The sequence below is a fragment of the Lutra lutra genome, chromosome 5, assembly GCF_902655055.1.
Source record: "Lutra lutra chromosome 5, mLutLut1.2, whole genome shotgun sequence".
NCBI classification, from domain to species: domain Eukaryota; kingdom Metazoa; phylum Chordata; class Mammalia; order Carnivora; family Mustelidae; genus Lutra; species Lutra lutra.
In genome coordinates, this window is record NC_062282.1 from 78,931,655 (window position 1) to 78,952,820 (window position 21,166).

General features: G+C 40.3%; 1 protein-coding gene across 2 annotated transcripts in view; it reads right to left on the reverse strand.

The window, feature by feature from the left end:
- The window catches only part of PFDN1 (prefoldin subunit 1), a 70,580-nt gene that overhangs the window by 9,687 nt on the left and 39,727 nt on the right, over positions 1-21,166 (reverse strand). The gene's annotated exons all lie outside the window — the stretch shown is intronic.

The following is a 21,166-nucleotide window of genomic DNA, read 5'->3' on the forward strand; positions in this document are numbered from 1 at the left end:
TCTCTGCCTACTTGTGATCTCGGTCTATCAAATAAATAAATAAAATCTTGGGGCGCCTGGGTGGCTCAGTGGGTTAAGCCGCTGCCTTCGGCTCAGGTCATGATCTCAGGGTCCTGGGATCGAGCCCCGCATCGGGCTCTCTGCTCGGCAGGGAGCCTGCTTCCTCCTCTCTCTCTGCCTGCCTCTCTGCCTACTTGTGATCTCTCTGTCAAATAAATAAAAATAAAAATCTTTAAAAAAAAAAAAAATCTTAAAAAAAAAAAAAAACTTTCATGTCTTCGCATTCCCTGCAGGTACTCTCCCCTTCTCTCCTTCCCTTCTTAGCATGATTTCTTAAACCAATTGTTTTTAGTAGCTCCCTCTCCACTCCTTACCTCCCATTTGCTCCCCAGATGTCTCCAATCTCCAATTACTATTTTGCTTATTTTTTTAAAGATTTTATTTATTTATTTGAGAGACAGCACACATGAGAGAGAGAGAGCATAAAGGTGGGGGTTCGGGAAGGGTAGGGGTAGAGGGAGAAGCAGGCTCCCTGCCTGGAGCCGGACAAGGGGCTCGATCCTAGCACTCCAGGATCATGAACTGAGCCAAGGGCAGACACTTATAGAGCAGAGGAATCTGTTACAATCTTCTTTTACCTCTATGACTCTTTTGGCCAAATACTGTCTCTACAAGTCTTCCAAATGAGCAAATAAAGTTTTACTATGTGTCTTTGGTTTGTTCTAGTCCTGTAAAAGCTAGAGAATCCAATCAATAGTGTGTACTGTGGAGTTTGGCCCGCAGGCATGATAAAGGGCTAGGTGGAAAAGGGTGTGCCTTCTCAAAGAGGAAGTAAGGCAACACCTCACATTCTTGGAACTGGAGGTGCACCTGACTCAACTGTGAGCACAGGACTAGGAGGGAGGTACATGAGGCAAGCACCTGAAGTCACTTCAATACTACTCTTGCTCCAAGCAAATCAAGAATTTCAATTTTCTTACAACTCAATAACAAAAGATGAAGAATACGATTAAAAGATGGGAAAAGGACTTGAATAGACATTTCTCCAAAAAAAAGATATGTGAATGTCCAATAAGCACACGAAAAGATGTTCAACAATTTTAGTCCTTAGCGAAATGCAAATAAAAACCACCACGAGGGTTGCCTGGGTGGCTGGATTGGTTGAGTGTCCAACTCTTGGTTTTGGCTCAGGTCATGATCCTGGCTCTTGAGATCATCCCCTCATGAGCTCGGCACACAGGATGAGTGCCAGAGTCTGCCAGAGATTCATTCCCTGGCCCCCTTACCCTCTACTCCACCCCACTCCACCCTCGCTTGCACATGAGTTCTCTCTCAAATAAATAACCACCCCCCATTTTTTTTAAAAGCACAATGAGATACTACTTTCTACCCACCAGGATGACACTATATATTATCAAAACCAGAAAATAAGTGTCGGCAAAGATGTGGAGATATTAGAACTCCCATATACTGGGGCGCCTGGGTAGCTCAGTTGTTAAGCATCTGCCCGCGGCTCAGGTCATGATCCCGGGGTCCTGGGATGGAGCCCCACATCGGGCTCCCTGCTTAGCAGGAAGCCTGCTTCTCCCTCTTCCACTCCCTCTGCTTGTGTTCCCTCTCTGTCAAACAAATAAATAAAATCTTAAAAAAAAAAAAAAAAAAAGAACTCCTATATTGCTGGTGGGAATGTAAAATGATACAGCTGTGGAAAAGTTTGGCAGTTACTTAAGAAGTTAAAAGATAAAACTGCCACATGACCCAGCAATTCCACTCCTGTGTATATACTCGAGAAATCAAAACAGGTGTCCAAACAAAACACTTTTGTTTTTGAACTGTATGTTCGTAACAGCATTATTCATAATAGCCAAAAACTGCAAACAACCCAAATGCCCATCAACTGAGAAAATGTGATCTACCATTCAAGTGAATACTGTTCAGCCATAAAAAGGAATGGAGTTCTGATGCATGCTACAGCATGGATGAACCTTGAGAAGATGGAGCTAAGTGAGAGAAGCCAGATACTAAAATCCACACGCTGTATGATCCATTTACATGAACATCAGAACAGGCAAAACTATACAGACAGACAACAAATGAAAGACTGCCTGGTGCTGGGAGAGAGGGGAAATGGCCAGTGACTACTTAATGCATAAGGGTTTCTTTTTGGCGGGGTGGAGGGGGGATGAAAGTGTTCTAGAGTCAGATAGTGGAGATGGCTGCACAACACTACGAATTTTATGTTACATAAACTTCATCTCAATTACAAATAAAAAAGAATTCCTAGTCTTCTCAAAATGCTGTACCACAAGGAGAAAAGACAGAACATGAAAGCCCTGTGTTTAAAAACAGGCGTGGTGGGGCACCTGGGTGGCACAGTCAGTTAAGCATCGACTTTTGGTTTCAGCTCAGGTCGTGAGATCCAGCCCCATATCGAGCCCCGTGTTGGGTTCTACACTCAGCACAGAGTCTGCCTGAGATTCTTTCTCCCTCTCCCTCTACCCCTCCTGCTCATTCCCTCTCTCTCTAAAATAACTAAATTTGGGGTGCCTGGGTGGCTCAGTGGGTTAAACCCTCTGCCTTCGGCTCAGGTCATGATCCCAGTATCCTTGGATTGAGCCCTGTATCAGGCTCTCTGCTCAGCAGGGAGCCTGCTTCCCTCCCTCTCTCTCTGCCTGCCTCTCTAATTGCGATCTCTGTCAAATAAGTAAATAAAATCTTTAAAAATAAAATAAAATAACTAAATTTTAAAAACAGGCATGGCCAGGCAAGCTCCAAATGAATTATTTTCACAGCAAATCAGTCTTTGCTCCACTGAAAAAGTCAGAAAATTACACACAAACTGACCAAGGTAAAATAAAGTGGCATATTAATTTCTGAAAACTAACTTTAATGTTATCAGTGTAAATACTACACATTTAGATTAATGAGTTAATTAGGTACTCTGAGAGAGCCAATGAACAAACAAGGGTAAGGAAATTTCTATGTGATCACACTACTACTTTCCAATCGAGGAACATATTTATACAACTAAAAAAATAGAGATATGGCAACCGGAAACCCGTAAAAGGAATGGGAGACAGTGAAAACAAGAGCTCAAAGCTACCACAAGCACAGATTCATGACTCATGGGCACCTCCTCTGCTGATTTGTCTAGGTCAGCAGAGGGCAGAACTGGAGAACTACAAATACACTCCAGTATCAAAGAGTTATTTATAAAGCTTTTCCAAAAGACTGGCTTTCTTTTCATTAAGAAAGACAAAAGGAGGAATTACTACTGTTCTCAAACTCCAAGCTAAACCTCTAGGTCAGGCAAGCAAACTAGGCTCTTTGCTCACATTGCTCACCGTGTTCTGAAGGGCACCAGCAGGTCAGCTCCCATCACCCAGTGACACTTCTCCATCCGGGGTGATCCAGAAGCTCATACCATGATGAAATGACTCTACAGACCAGACGTCACAGCTGCCACTTGTCCCAACTCTACACACACCCAAGTTACCATGGAACTCGTACAAACAGAATGGAGTTTTATATGCTATTAGCTCTGATCTAAGTAGCTGACATAACACCAATTAAATTTATAATGACACTGGAATAGTAAAAGAGCACTTGGAACACTTCTCTTTGCAAACATGATTCAAGGGGTGGTATTCACTTTGCCCTTTCTTCAATTTCCAGATGCTAGGTCACTTAGAAACCACTTAAAATCTTTTAACTCAAAGAAATGGTGTTGAGCGGGTTTACGATTTCCTAAGAAAAGGACCATTAACTTTTTAGAAGACCCAGCTACTAGGAATATCCAACTGTAGTACGGGAACCCCCATTTCTTTCAGAGTAAAGGTGAGTATCATCGTTGGAATCTAGAAACCTGGGTTCCCACTCAGGTTCCTCTCTTTCCCTGACCGATTCTGGTTCTGGCTCTAAAAAGGACACTTGATCTCCATTTTTAAAACACAGGCAGACGGGTTGCCTGGGTGGCCCAGTCATTAGATGTCTGCCTTTAGCTCAGGTCATGGTCCCAGGGTCCTGGCATTGGGCCCTATGTAGAGCTCCTTGCTCAGCAGGGGGCCTCCTTTTCCCTCTCCCACGGCTTATGTTCCCTCTCTCACTGTCACGTAAATGAATAAAAGCTTTAAAATTTTTTTTTTAATTTTTAAAAATGGGCAGATGCCACAAAATTTATGAGATGGCTTCACCACAGAATCCATGGCTGTTAGGAAATAAGAGCAGCAAACATCACTAATCTACTGGAACTTGCATCCTTGAGCCCATCAACTAGCCCTGCCAGTGGCTATATTTATGCTACACATGGAAGAAATCACTGGGCTCTTTTGACACATGCACATGGCATAAACTGAAGGTATAAATAACAGGTCCTTTGCATAAAATACAGAAAGTTTTATGTTCTTATGGAATACCCTAGAGCAGTTTAAATGAGTGAACTACATATATTAGTGTGGGTAGAGCTAAAAAAAAAAAGTTACTGAAAGATACAATATGATGTCACTTATTAAATATAAGATGCCATAAAACATGGAATGGAAAGATAACACACGAAAAACCTGATAGTAGTTGCTTCTGGTGATTGGGAATAAAACTGAGGTGGGCTTGGAAGGGAAGTTACAAAGGAGATTTCAATTTCATTAGTACGGTTTTATTTTTATAAAATAATGAAAAAGTAAATATTACAAAATACTAACATTTGTTAATTCTGATTAATGAGTAAACAGGTGTTAAGTTAGCCTTGTGTATTTGTGTAACTTCAATTTTTTTTTTCAAAATTAAAAAAAACCTTTATCTTATAAACATTTGGTGGCAATGATCTTAATCATTAAGTAGCTCCTAAGCACCTACCACATGCAAACAACAAATCTTTATTATTTATAGGCACAATTCAAGTGATTTACATGTATTATGTTAAAAGGCAGGTATCTGGTCGGGGGAGCATCTGGCTGGCTCTGTTGGTAGAACATGAGACTCTTGATCTCAGGGTCATGAGTTCAAGCCCCACGATGGGTACAGAAGTTACAAAAATTAAAAAAAAAAAAAAAAAAAAAGATAGTATTCTTTAAGGGAGAAATGCTTATCCTCCTCACTTCCAGTATTCATCAGCTATAGCCCTGACCTCAATCTACTCTCAGGAAGACTAGTGGTTTTTCTGATTGGTGTGTTTGGGGAAAAAACAATATTGCTCAGCTCCTGGTTTGCCAGGATGTGCCTGCTTGCAAAAGGTACACATTTTCTTCATCTGACAGTATCAGTGTGCCTCTGCAGAAAGAGACATGTGCTTGTCCTACACTTGGAGAGATGTGCTGGGTAAATTAGGCTCATCAGTATGCCTAATTCTGGATCAGTTTCAGAAACCACTGTTACCGCTACACAGTGAAGCCACATTCTTCAAGCCATTTTAACTAATAAAGGGAAAATATATAAAAATTTTTATCTCAATCTGCCTTTCAGTTGGTTCCATACTTAGGCAGATAATAAAGAGATTATTTATTGTCCTTCTCCATCAACACTATTGTTGTTGCCATTTTATAGAAGAGCGGATTTAGGCTTATAGACACTAAGTAATTTACACAATGTGTAGTAAGCAGCAGGGCTGTAGTTCTAATTCATATTCATTATTTCAGAGTTCATATTCTTAATTACTATGCCAAGGCATTATGCTACCATATCCGAGCATAGAAAAGCAATACCTACTACTCACTAAAAATCTTCAAGATGAACTTAAAAAATAAAGGTTAAAGCTTTTCTTAGTACATACTGAAAGAGGGTAGGAAAGTGCACATATTTAAGTGTGTGCATATGTGACAGCGTGTATGGGGAAAGTACGACTTATTATAAAATCTCCTTAGGAAACTTTTAACCTCCAAAACTAGTTCAAAACTAGTAGGCAGGTTTGCTTTAACCCATGTAAGTACCCACCTCCCTCAACTATGACTCTGGATACCACAGATGCATAGCAGGCTGCTTATCTCCTGTGCTCTAAATGAACTGTGTTCAACCACTCCCTTAAGTACAGTCCCACGGACAGAGGGCTCAGTTCTGAGCCTCACCTGATGTCAGCCTCTACCTTCGGCAACCCCTCCCCAAGGGAACAAACCTGTTCCCCTCCACAGATCAGGCTTGCCTAGCTCCAGGGTCAGTACCAGCATTTGCAACTCAAGTCTAATTGAGTTGACAGCTCCGGCTGCCACCACAAAACCAAGGGCATGAACAGCCTCCTCACCAAGGAGGGAGTAGCCCCTTAGCACAGACTTGCCCATAGAGACATTCACTTAGGTCTCTGGACTCACACTACACACTGTCCACACCTCTGGAAAGAGCTTTATACATCCTGCTGCATGACTCTCATTCATTATTTCTCTAGCTACCTTTTTCTCCTTAGTGGACTCAATCCAGTTCTATTAACTTTAAATGACACCTATAAACTGACAATTTATACATAATTCTCAATTGTATTTCACTAGCCTGGAGGGCCAGATTCATGTATCCAACTGTCTATTCAATATCTCCACTTGGGTATCACAAACCAAACTTTCAATTTGCTTTTAAAATTACTTTTGAAACTTGAAGATCAACTAGGAGAAACTGACCAATGAATTACCAACAGCACATATGTTCCCATAAACATGTGGAATCTCTGTGGAGCCCAGTATACATGGAATGCTGTGAAGAAACAAACGAAATAAATAGCACTGGCACTGGGAATTATTACTTGCGCAAAACAAGTAGTACTTCTACAAAGCGAGTGGAAACGATGCGGGTTTCATTCATTTTAGCCTTAACTCTTTTCTCTCAGATCTCTCTAGCTTCATTTCTCACCCCAACCTCCTTTACCACTCCACTTCCAGACATCTATAGCCACTATTTCTTTGATCTGAAATGTTCTCTCCTCTGCCCCGGCCCTAAGCAAGCAAAATTCTGACTGTCAAGGTCCAGATGAAATGACTCTTCTCCCATGAACCCCTTCCAGATCTCTCCAAGAGGAGAATGAATGATACACATGGAGGAAGGAGGGGCCAAAATTTTGGCCTTTCTTTCATCCCTACACCCAACTGTCTTTGGCTGTACCTTCAAATATTTCCAGAGTCTGACCACCTCCACTGGCACTGCCCTAGTCCAAGCCACCATCAGTCTCTTACTTGGATAATGCAACAGCCTCCTAACAGATCTCCATGCTTACACCCTTGTCCCCTATAATCCATTACCTTTTTAAAAGAATATTTATTTCTTTATTTGGCGGGGAGGGGGGGACAGGAAGAGGGAGAGAAAGAATCTCAATCAGACTCCCCACTGAGAACGGAGCCTGACACAGGTCTCAATTCCAGGACCATGAGATCATGACCTGAGCCAAAATCAAGAGGTGGACACTTAACTGACTGAGCTACCCAGCCACCCCTAATCTAATCTATAATATAGTACCCAGTCTGGTCTCGTTAAAAAATGAAATCAGATCATCTAGTTCATCTCTTCAAAACCATTCCCAAATTCCCAATTCCAGAGCATAATCCAAAATCCTTAATATGGCCTGCAAGCCCTGTAAAACTTAATCTACTCCTAGACCCTTCCCTGATTTCTTCACCTAGTATTCTCTACCTCACTCAGCTCTAGCTGAACTGGCCTCCTTGCCGTTCTTCCAACTGGTCAATTACACTCTCACCTTCAGGTTTTCATATTTGCTAGCCCCTCTGCTTGGAGTCCTCTTCTCCCAGATGTACATGCAGCTTGTTCCAAGTACTGCTCAAATACCACCTTATAAGAAAAACCTCCCCTGTCAACACTATATAAAACAGCTTATACATTCCCATCATTCTCTGTCTCCTTACTCCAAGTTATTTCTCTTTTTAGCATTTGTAAATTATATTATTATCTCTTGCCCCCTCCCATTCAGCAGAATATAAGCTCCATGCCCCCCCATCAGGGCCTTTGCTAATTCTGCCTACATCGCATATACCACTGCTTGGCATATAGCAAATACAAAAGACTATATGTTCCTTAATGTATGAAAGAAAGAGCAAAAAGCCTCCACAGACATATCCCAAAGTACTGTGTGTAATTCACTCAGCAAACATTTAATAATGCCTTTTTAAAAATATGTGTATATGTCTTCTGGTCTATCTAACAACGTTACTGGCTAAAGTCTTATGTTATAAATCTAGGAATTATTTAGTCTTCCCAAAGGAATCAGTTTTAAGTGAAAAAGTTCAGCCTCTGCTATTAAAAGTATCTAAGTTTAAAAGTTTATGGCAATCGGTATCTTATAGTTTAGTTTGAAACTGGATCCAATTTAAGGCTTCAACTATACAATTAGAAGCTCCTTCTTTCTCTTTTATTTTTCTTTACCATTTACCTAACGAAAACAGACAGAGAGTATGCATTAATGAAGGCTCTGAATTTGAACTCCAAAGAAAGCCCAGGTTCTGAACAAAAAGTGAAGTTTTTCTTTATAAATTTCTGGAGCTGATTAAACTCAACCACAAATCTTATCTGTTTTGAACCACTTTAAAATATTTAAAGCACTTCCAGATATGTCATTCTACATGAATCACAAGACTTTATCATATATACAGATCCCAGATAATCCTGAAGACTGTGTTCTAAATTCTATATCTGAGAACCTTTAGTTCAGTTAAAATCATGATTTTATTAAGTTAGAGAGTAGAGCAGGTTGGTGACTTAGGAAATGTCTAAAAGTAAGCATTCCCAAAGCCTGCAGTGTCCAAGTGCTCAGATCCCAAAGCTTTAGGTAAACACCTAAAGCTCAACATTAATAGAGGCTTCCCCAAGACATTTCCCCCCAAATAATAAAACCAATCCATTTCTTTCTTTGGTGCTTAAAAAGTGGTCAGGTTCAGACCACCTTCCCCCACACCCCCCAAAACAAAAAAAGTATACAAAGGAAGGGATTTTGGATACAACTTCAGATACAGAGATCAGTAAGCAACCTAAGAATATACAAATCAATAATCCCTCAGGTGTGTCCACATAAACTGCAGAATACCACAATATAACTGAAACTTTGGTCCACCACTGGCAAATACATAGCAAGGGACAGGAAAGGCATGTAAATCATTCCTGTGTGAATTCCTTTGCTTTACAAACAAGTACTAGATTGCTATGTCTACTTTATAGAAAGTTATTTCTATTATTAGAAAAAACTGAAAGCAAAGAGAGGTCAAGAGCCAGATCCAAGTAGAACTTCATGCTGGTGCTGTGAGTTAAAATTGACAGGTATACCGGGCTCAACCATGTGGTAATTTCATCAAACAACCTGACTCTCTGAACAAGGAGTTAGGGAAAAGGACTGAACAGAAAGATTTCTTTATTCTCACACTCATTCCCCCATCTGTAATCACCCTTCTCTCCTTCTCACTCTCTCTCACACACTAACTGTGCATTTCCACTGCCAAAAGCCACATTAAAAGACCAGGAAAAGACCACAATCACCTGGTTAACCTCTAGCATAACTACTGACTGGAGCATGCTCTGAGTCCCCCAGCGCTGGCTGTACTCTGCAAGTGGATGTGGGTGCGTAAGCCCACTGGGGCTTAGGAAAAAGGAGAGCTCAAACAATGTTCTTGTCAGCACTTTAAACAAAAAATCCATTCAGTGAGAATGGCACCATGTTCCTTTTGCCCTTTCTCCCTAGGAACTAAATTAAACAGATTACAGACAGCGGCAAGATCTGGCCTTAGAACAGCCTCCCCCTTATTTATTATTTTTAGCAATTTAGTCCGACAACGCCTGACAACTAAACATGCCTAGAATAGCTAAAGGGAGGGGGGATTATCAGATACTACCAGCAAAAAAACACTAGTCATCACTTCCTCCAACCCTAAGAAAGAATCATTTTCCATGTCTTCATAGCATCATGCAGAGTTTGAGCTTTTAGAGTCTCACATAAAAACAGAGTCCATATAAAACATCAGTGGAAACCGATAATGCTTCCTGATCTGGAGGACTGTTCCACCCTCACATGTGTTTTCTTAAAAACAAAAGCAGAATAAAATGAACTAAGTTGTTTTACACAAAAGTTAGGAGTAAAATGCATCTGTGTCCATTTTGGAAGAATTCCCTCACAAGATAATTATGTACCCAAAAGAATGGCTTCATGAATAGTGATGGAATTCAAATATTTTTATTACCCTGGCGACAGGTGAAAGAATTGAAATAAGCTTAAGTGAGGTAGGAGAAACTCCTCTAAGTAATCAAAATTAGGAAGAAAGCACTGCCCACAGACACTCTATTTATAAACGAAATAATGTACTAAAAATTCTCAGAAAAAATGAAAAAACAAAAGGGATAACATAGTAGAACTATCTGCATCAGCAGATTAAAATTCATAAAAATACTTTTTTATTGTTTAGTAAGGTAAAATGTCCATGTATGTTCAGGAATTTATGATTTATGAACACTTTCTGAACATTTTTTGCCACTATTCTAAGTATGATGTATTTTATAAGACAGTATAGAATAAAGCTCTACAAATGAATAAAATGATGTCTTCCTGGGTCTGTTATTTTAACTTACATATGTGGGATTAATAATACAGCTCCATCCAAAAGTATCTCTAAAACAGGTAATGCCCAATATATACCTTAAGCTATCACAAGCAATTACTGTTAATTTAAGCAACTACTACAAAGATATCAAAAGAAATGTTGTTACCTTTTACTACATTTTAAATGGCAAAGCTGTGAGCAGAAAAACTACTTTTATTTTACCTTCAAAGAAAAGGATTCCAATTAACTTCTTAAATTAAATCTGGACATGAAAGGAAACTGGTTTTTGTTTTGTTTTGCCTCCTTCCATCTTTTTTTAAGAGGGCATTTTTGCTCTTCAAGTGTCAATTCAGAAGAATACCAAGGTTATAATGATAAATTTAACAGAATTGCCCATACATATCTTCTAATCCAACCTCTCATTTTATAGATGAGAACACTGAAGCTTAGAGTACAGCGAGGGGTAGAATTCAGAAGTCCTAACTCAGCAGAAGGTATTTAAATTAGGAATCTAGGGTAATGAATGCTCTGTTGTAAATCTAGTAGACTTGGAGATCTCTATTTATGGTTCAAATATCAGTATGGATCTTGTTCTTTTGAGCTGACATGCAGAGTGTGCTCATTAATACAGGTGTGGCCTGTCCACACTGAGTTTCGAACAACTCACTTCCTCTGGACAGTATCTATTACTTCGGGTTAGGGAAGACCTGTGCTTGTAAGGACTGAGCAGAGTCAGAATCTAGAGTAAAGAAAATATACTGATTAACTACCCGTTACCATCTAGATACAAGAGCAGGGAGGCATGCAGTAACATGAAAGGAAATTCAAAGTCTACCTCATCAAAGATATCATTCTCTAGACAGGCTGAAAGTGACTGCAGGAACTCTCACGCATGGGAGGGAGGAGGATAAAGACAAATAATCATGGTTAGGCACAGAGAAAAGTCAGATCACAAAAAATACAAAGTAGTGAAACCTGAGGTCAGTCAACAACCTTCTGAAGCACTTAAAGGGATAGTCTGGTGTGGATATAGACAAATATTCTAAGAAGGAAATCAAGGCACCCTGGGAATGCATTCTAGAATAAAAGATTAACAGACTGAAGATGCAGAAAGTTTAACTCAAGTCTAACTGGAATGCAAATCCTTCTTTTACCTTAACTATAAAATGAAGACACACATATCAGTCAACAGATGAAATCAGAGCGGTGTTATGTGTAAAATATTTGTAATATATATTTTACAAATAAGGAAGACTGTCCAGTTAACAGGCCAAATCTATTTGAAAAGGATCACATCTGAGTTCTCACCAGAGCTGAAATATTATTTTTTAAGTAAACTCTATCCCCAAGGTAGGACTCAAACTGACAACCCTGAAATAAAGAGTCACATGTTATACTGACTGAGACAGCCAGGCATCCCTGAACTGAAATATTTCTAATAAGGAAGTGAAATACATCAGTTTACATTGGGTAAATATTAGAACTTGGATCATAACAAAACATATACACTGACAGAGGCACTGAAAATATTGATAATAACCAAAAAAGAATACTCAACCAGAAAAAGAGCATATTGGGCTTTTTCAGACTTGTCTTTCTCCAAAAGCCAAAGAGGAAGATTATGCAGCTACATTAAGCCTTAAGACACCAGGACAGAGAGAATATATATAGTTCACTACAAACTTTAAGGCTTCCAACCATCAGGCTCTTTTAGATTTAAGTCTTAAATAACTAAAAACTATTTTAAAACAAACATCCATTTTTATAAATGTTGAGAATGCAAATGAATTCTATAAAGAGATAAGTATTCATATCTGAAATCCCAAAGTATGGGACGGCAAGAGAAACATCACTCAGGACTCTCCAAGTCAAAACATGGATCAGAGATGAATTTACTAACTTGCAATTGTTTTTTTTTAACAACAAAAAGGCCACTCAGAGGGTCTAGTGACCTAGCTGGAGGTGGGACACCATCAAGCTAATTTTAAGAGTACAGACATTTTATACTTTAGTACTCAAAGTCTTGGGTCAGAGCAGCAGAGGCTGCAAATGACTAAAGATAAATTGTACATTCTATTAAACATCTTGACTTGTTAAGAATAAAAATGGACTATCTATGAAGATAAATTGTGGTAACTCTACATAACGGAATACCATACAGCAATGAAAATGAACAAATCACAATCTCGAGTAACACAGACATACTTCACAAACACAATGGTGATCAAAAGGAGGCAAAAAATACATATACAGTGATTTTGTTCATATGAAGTGCAAGAACAAACGAAAGTAAAATACACTGTTTGGGGGGTGGAGGTATATATAGGTAGTAAAATTTTTAAAAAGGAGAAAGGAAAAGAATACAATTGCACCAAAAACAGTAAGATACCTAGGAATAAACCTAACCAAAGAGGTACAAGACCTGTACTCTGAAACCTTAACACTGATGAAAGAAATTAAAGATGACACAAGAAACGGAAAGACATTCCATGCTCATGGATGCAAGAACAAATATTGTTAAAATGTCCATACTACTCAAAGCAATCTACACAATCATACAATCCCTATCAAAACACTAACAACATTTTTCACAGGGCTAGAACAAACAATCCTAAAATTTGTATGGAACCACAAAAGACCCCAAATAACCAAAGCAATCTTGAAAAAGAAAAGTAAGGGCGCCTGGGTGGCTCAGTGGGTTAAGCCTCTGCCTTTGGCTCAGGTCATGATCTCAGGGTCCTGGGATCGAGCCGTGCACTGGGCTCTCTGCTCAGTGGAGAGCCTGCTTTCCCCCCCCCTCTCTCTGCCTGCCTCTCTGTGTGCTTGTCATCTCTGTCAAATAAATAAATAAAATCATTTTTTAAAAAAGAAAGAAAGAAAAGAAAGAAAAGCTGGAGGCATCACAACTCCAGACTTCATGTTATACTACAAAGCTGTAGTCATCAAGATAGTATGGTACTAGCACAAAAACAGACACACAGATCAATGGAACACAATAGAAAACTGAGAAATCGGGACACCTGGGTGGCTCAGTTGGTTAAGCAGCTGCCTTCAGCTCAGGTCATGATCCCAGCGTCCTGGGATCGAGTCCCACACTGGACTCCCTACTTGGCAGGGAGCCTGCTTCTCCCTCTGCCTCTGCCTGCCACTCTGTCTGCCTGTGCTCGCTCTCGCTCCTTTCTCTCTGACAAATAAATAAAATATTAAAAAAAAAAAAAGAAAACTGAGAAATGAACCCATAATTATATGGTCAATTAATCTTCAACAAGCAGGAAAGAATATGTAATGGGAAGAGACTATCTCTTCAAAAAATGGTGCTGGGAAAACTAGATAGCTGCAAGCAAAAGACTGAGACTAGACCACTTTCTTACACTATACACAAAAATAAATTCAAAATGGAGGCACTTGGGTGGCTAAGTGGGTTAAAGCCTCTGCCTTTGTCTCAGGACATGATCCCAGCGTCCTGGGATCGAGTCCCGCATCGGGCTCTCTGCTCGGCAGGGAGCCTGCTTCCTCCTCTCTCTCTGCCTGCCTCTCTGCCTACTCATGATCTCTGTCAAATAAATAAATAAAATCTTTTTTAAAAAATAAATTCAAAATGGACTAAACACCAAAAGGTGAGACCTGAAACCATAAAGTCCTAGAAGAGAACAAAGGCAGTAACTTGTTTGACATCAGACATAGCAACTTCTTTCTAAATTATAACTCCTGAGGTAAGGGAAACAAAAGCAAAAATAAACTATTGGGACTTCATCAAAATAAAAAGCTTCTGCACAGAGAAGGAATCTATCAACAAAAGTAAAAGGCAGCCAGGACACCTGGGTGGCTCACCCACTTAAGCACCTGACTCTTGATTTCAGCTCAGGTCATGATCTTGGGGTCGTGAGACTGAGTCCAGCACTGTACTCCATGCTTAGCAGGGAATCTGCTTGGGATTCTCTCTCTCTCTGCCCCAGGCCCTGCTCAGGCACATTCTCTCCCTCTCTAAAATAAATAAATAAAATATATCAAGAACTTGTTAAACTCAACACCCCAAAAATGAATAATCCAATTAAAAAACAGGCAGAAGACATAAATAGACATATTTCCAAAAGAGACATACAGACATCCAACAGACATACTAAAAAGGGCTCAACATCGCTCATCAGGTAAATGCAAATCACAACTACAATGAGAGATCACCTCACACCTGTCAAAATGACTAAAATCAAAAACACAAGAAACAACAGGTGTTGGCAAGGATGCAAAGAAATAAGAACCCTCACACAATGTTAGTGGGAATGCAAACTGGTGCAGTTATGCCGGGAAACAATACGGCGATGCCTCAGAAAGTTAAAAATAAAACTACAATTTAGCAATCACTCAACTAGGTATTTACCCAAAGAACAAAACAATACTAATTCAAAGGGATACATGCACCCTGATACTTACAGCAGCATTACCTACAAGAGCCAAATTATGAAAACAGCCCAAATGTCCACCAACGGATGACTGGATAAAGATATGGTATATATTATTCAGCCATTAAAAAAAATGAAATGGGGTGCCTGGGTGGCTCAGTGGGTTAAGCCGCTGCCTTCGGCTCAGGTCATGATCTCAGGGTCCTGGGATCGAGGCCCGCATCGGGCTCTCTGCTCAGCGGGGAGCCTGCTTCCCTCTCTCTCTCTCTCTGCCTGCCTCTCTGTCTACTTGTGATCTCTCTCTGTCAAATAAATAAATGAAATCTTAAAAAAAAAAAAAAAAAAGAGGCAAACCAAGAAGCAGACTCTTACCTATAAAGAACAAACTGATTGTTACCAGAAGGGAGGTGGGTGAAGGGATGCGTTAAGCAGGTGATGGGGATTAAGAAGTACCCTTGTGATGAGCACCTGTGACGTATGGAAGTGCTAAATCACTATATGGTACACTTGAAACTAAGGGTATACTGTATGGTTTGGGTTTTGGGGGGGGGGGTGTTGAGGATTTCATTTATTGAGAGAGAGAGAGAAAGCATGAGCAGGGGGAGGGGCAGAGGGAGAAGCAAACTCCCCATTGAGCAGGGAACACGACATGGGGCTCAACGTGCGGCTCGATCCCAGGACCCTGGTGTCATGACCTGAGCCAAGCAGGTGCACCAGTACACTGTACGTTAACTAAAAGGAATTTAAGTGAAAACTTAAAGGAAAAAGTTAATACCTATCACAAAAATTAGGGTTGTAGCTATAGGAAGGGGCAGGCATGGCACTGTGATTAAGGGAAGAAAAGAGTGGGAGAGCCTGATGCATGTCAATTTGTATTAAGCTCTATGTATTTTAAGGTGTTTTTTTTTTTAAAGATTTTATTTATTCAACAGACAGAGATCACAGGTAGGCAGAGAGGCACGCAGAGAGAGAGGGGGGAAGCAGGTTTCCCCACTGAGCAGAGAGCCTGATCCCAGGACCCTAGGATCATGACCTGAGCAGAAAGCAGAGGCTTTAACCCGCTGAGCCACCCCGGCGCCTCTTTTTTTATCTTAAATGCTATATTTCACTACAAAATAAATGACTAATTTCTTTTTTTTTAATTTTATTTTTTATAAACATATATTTTTATCCCCAGGGGTACAAGTCTGCGAATCTCCAGGTTTACACACTTATCAGCACTCACCATAGCACATACCCTCCCCAATATCCATAACCCCACCCCCCTCTCCCAAACCCCCTCCCCCCATCAACCCTCAGTTTGTTTTGTGAGATTAAGAGTCACTTATGGTTTGTCTCCCTCCCAATCCCATCTTGTTTCATTTACTCTTCTCCTACCCCCTTAACCCCCCATGTTGCATCTCCTCTCCCTCATATCAGGGAGATCATATGATAGTTGTCTTTCTCCGATTGACTTATTTCGCTAAGCATGATACCCTCTAGTTCCATCCACGTCGTCGCAAATGGCAAGATTTCTTTTGATGGCTGCAGAGTATTCCATTGTATATATATACATCTTCTTTATCCATTCGTCTGTTGATGGACATCTAGGTTCTTTCCATAGTTTGGCTATTGTAGACATTGCTGCTATAAACATTCGGGTGCACGTGCCCCTTCGGATCACTACGTTTGTATCTTTAGGGTAAATACCCAGCAGTGCAATTGCTGGGTCATAGGGTAGTTCTATTTTCAACATTTTGAGGAACCTCCATGCTGTTTTCCAGAGTGGTTGCACCAGCTTGCATTCCCACCAACAGTGTAGGAGGGTTCCCCTTTCTCCGCATCCTCGCCAGCATCTGTCATTTCCTGACTTGTTAATTTTAGCCATTCTGACTGGTGTGAGGTGATATCTCATTGTGGTTTTGATTTGTATTTCCCTGATGCTGAGTGATGTGGAGCACTTTTTCATATGTCTGTTGGCCATCCGGATGTCTTCTTTGCAGAAATGTCTGTTCATGTCCTCTGCCCATTTCTTTTTTTTTTTTTTTAAAGATTTTTTTTTTTTTTTTTTTTTTTTTTTTTTTTGACAGAGATCACAGGTAGGCAGCGAGGCAGGCAGAGAGAGAGACGAGGAAGCGGGCTCCCCGCCGAGCAGAGAGCCCGATGCGGGGCTCAATCCCAGGACCCCGGAATCATGACCCGAGCTGAAGGCAGAGGCTTTAACCCACTGAGCCACCCAGGCGCCCCTCTCTGCCCATTTCTTGATTGGATTATTTGTTCTTTGGGTGTTGAGTTTGCTAAGTTCTTTGTAGATTTTGGACACTAGCCCTTTATCTGATATGTCATTTGCAAATATCTTCTCCCATTCTGTCAGTTGTCTTTTGGTTTTGTTAACTGTTTCCTTTGCTGTGCAAAAGCTTTTGATCTTGATAAAATCCCAAAAGTTCATTTTTGCCCTTGCTTCCCTTGCCTTTGGTGATGTTCCTAGGAAGATGCTGCTGTGGCTGAGGTCGAAGAGGTTGCTGTCTGTGTTCTCCTCAAGGATTTTTTTTTTTTTTTAAAGATTTTATTTATTTATTTGACAGACAGATCACAAGTAGGCAGAGAGGCAGGCAGAGAGAAAGGAAGGGAAGCAGGCTCCCCGCTGAGCAGAGAGCCCGATGTGGGGCTCGATCCCAGGACCCTGGGATCATGACCTGAGCCGAAGGCAGTGGCTTTAACCCACCGAGCCACCCAGGCGCCCTCCTCAAGGATTTTGATGGATTCCTTTCTCACATTGAGATCCTTCATCCATTTTGAGTCTATTTTCGTGTGTGGTGTAAGGAAATGATCCAATTTCATTTTTTCTGCATGTGGCTGTCCAATTTTCCCAACACCATTTATTGAAGAGGCTGTCTTTGTTCCATTGGACATTCTTTCCTGCTTTGTCGAAGATGAGTTGACCATAGAGTTGAGGGTCGATTTCTGGGCTCTCTATTCTGTTCCATTGATCTATGTGTCTGTTTTTGTGCCAGTAGTACCATGCTGTCTTGATGATGACAGCTTTGTAATAGAGCTTGAAGTCCGGAATTGTGATGCCACCAACTTTGGCTTTCTTTTTCAATATTCCTTTGGCTATTCGAGGTCTTTTCTGGTTCCATATAAATTTTAGGATTATTTGTTCCATTTCTTTGAAAAGAATGGATGGTACTTTGATAGGAATTGCATTAAATGTGTAGATTGCTTTAGGTAGCATAGACATTTTCACAATATTTATTCTTCCAATCCAGGAGCATGGAACATTTTTCCATTTCTTTGTGTCTTCCTCAATTTCTTTCATGAGTACTTTATAGTTTTCTGTGTATAGATTCTTAGTCTCTTTGGTTAGGTTTATTCCTAGGTATCTTATACTTTTGGGTGCAATTGTAAATGGGATGGACTCCTTAATTTCTCTTCTGTCTTGTTGTTGGTGTAGAGAAATGCAACTGATTTTGTGCATTGATTTTATATCCTGACACTTTACTGAATTCCTGTACAAGTTCTAGCAGTTTTGGAGTGGAGTCTTTTGGGTTTTCCACATATAGTATATCATCTGCAAAGAGTGATAGTTTGACTTCTTCTTTGCCGATTTGGATGCCTTTAATTTCCTTTTGTTGTCTGATTGCTGAGGCTAGGACTTCTAGTACTATGTTGAATAGCAGTGGTGATAACGGACATCCCTGCCGTGTTCCTGACCTTAGCGGAAAAGCTTTCAGTTTTTCTCCATTGAGAATGATATTTGCGGTAGTTTTTTCATAGATGGCTTTGATAATATTGAGGTATGTGCCGTAATTGACTAATTTCTTAATGGATTCTAAATTTTGAGCTATGCCAGCACTGAGTATAATTCTTGTTTAATGTGTTTTAAAAAATCCCATCACTGGCTCTTCTCTCACCTGCCCTTCTCTCGAAACATAACAGAATCACTGTCTATCATGTAATAGTGTCCACCTGATATTGCCTCCAAAGAGGGGTTCCCATAATTTCCACAACGGTGCCACCTCAAAAATGAAGTACTCAGGGCAAAACATGGACATCCAGCCAAATGCCTACCAGTTACCACCCATGCTATGGAAAAAATGATCTTCAATAGGCAGAGTAAAACTTCCTCAATCATGGGAACTCCTCCAAAACATTTTCTCATCAGAGTCTCAAAACTCAGCCAACTGCAGAATGTCACAAGTACCTCCTACCAGTTCCCTTGCCACTATTCTTCCTTCTTGTTTCAGGAACCACTATCTGACCAAAATTGTCATTTTTTGTGCAAGAGTTGGGACTTTTACAGTTTTGTTAGATTTTATTTATAGCATGGGCTGCAGAGCTATTTCACAACCCTGAGATTATAATATTTTGCGTCAGAAGCAGCATTATGCAGGCCAGAATGTCCTGGGTTTCCTTACTCTTATTGTTATTATGTCACTGCTAAGTTAACCAGGGTAGTGGAAGGTGTAGTGACGTCAAAGATAAAGGAGAGAAAGTGGTCACCCAGTACATGTGGGTGTCTAAAAGCTAATGGGGACTTTAGACTAAATGCAGATGAGGCTCAAGCAATAACTGCCCCTCATCTGGAACAAGGGAGCGAACCTAAGCACGAACCTGGTGTTCAAAATGCGCTCAAACACATCACTGAAAGCTTACAGTTATTTCAAGGATTCCAAAACGTTGAGATTCGTAAGGCAAGAGGGTCAGAAATTGAGCTCTAGGCTCATCTGAAAGCTGAATCCAAAATTTTTTTAAAAGCAAAAAAAACTCCATAAATTATACCATTCTTACTTCAAAAAAAGTGAGCAAAAATTACAGGAAGTATTTTTTTTCACTCTTTAGAACATATTTCCTCAATCAATAATGTTGTAACTCAACTTTAACTAAAATTGAATTTTCTCAAACAAAACAAAAATAACAAAAAACAACTTCTATGTTCCCACTGTAGCAATGTTGTACATTTCAAAAAGAAAATTATTTTTACAAAGACAGATGAGAGGGGCACCTGGGTGGCTCAGTGGGTTAAGCCACTGCCTTCGGCTCAGGTCATGATCTCAGGGTCCTGGGATCGAGTCCCGCATCGGGCTCTCTGCTCAGCGGGGAGCCTGCTTCCCTTCCTCTCTCTCTGCCTGCCTCTCTACCTACTTGTGATCTCTGTCTGTCAAATAAATAAATAAAATCTTTAAAAAAAAAAACAAAAACAGGGGCGCCTGGGTGGCTCAGTGGGTTGGGCCGCTGCCTTCGGCTCGGGTCATGATCTCGGAGTCCTGGGATCGAGCCCCGCATTGGGCTTTCTGCTCAGCGGGGAGCCTGCTTCCTCCTCTCTCTCTGCCTGCCTGTGATCTCTCTGTCAAATAAATAAATAAAATCTTTAAAAAAAAAAACAAAAAAAAACAAAAAAAAAAACAAAGACAGATGAGAGGTGCCTGGCTGACTCAGTTGGTGGAGTGTGCAACTCTTGATCTTAGGCTTGTAAGTTCAAGCCCTGCACTGGGTGTAAAGATTACTTAAAAGTAATTTTAAAATCTTAAAAAAAACAACAACAAAAAAAAAAAAAAAAACAGATAAGACTCATAGTCATGGGGGCACCTGGGTGGCTCAGTGGGTTAAAGCCTCTGCCTTCAGCTCGGGTCATGGTCTCAGGGTCCTGGGATTGAGCCCCGCATGGGGCTCTCTGCTCAGCAGGGAGCCTGCTTCGCCCTCTCTCTGCCTGCCTCTCTACTTGTGACCTCGCTCTGTCAGATAAATAAATAAAATATTAAAAAAAAAAAAAAAAGAAACTCAGAGTCATGATTCCAAATCCCAATTATACTCATGTCATTTAAGAAATTAAGCTTTTGTACTTTTCTAACAACATATACTGCATTATGTATATTTAAAAATTACCAGAATTTTTTTTATAAGATTTTATTTATTTACTTGACAGAGAGAGAGAGAGAGACAGTGAAAGAGGGAACACAAGCAAAGAGGGAGAAGCAGGCTTCCCGCTGAGCGGGGAGCCCAATGTGGGGCTCAATCCCAGGACTCCAGGATCATGATCTGAGCCAAAGGCAGATGCTTAACCGAATGAGCCACTCAGGTGTCCCCCCAAAATTATCAAATTGTTAACAAAAAGACATAAATAACATGGTTACTCTATCATACTAAAGCCATCATTTTATATTCTCTTAAACAGGATCAGCATCATTGGTCTATACTAATTACCATTAGGATGAAATGGTGTTTGTTCCTCCAAGAATCTGATTTACCATCTTTATAAAGGACAGATAAAAATCTAACACT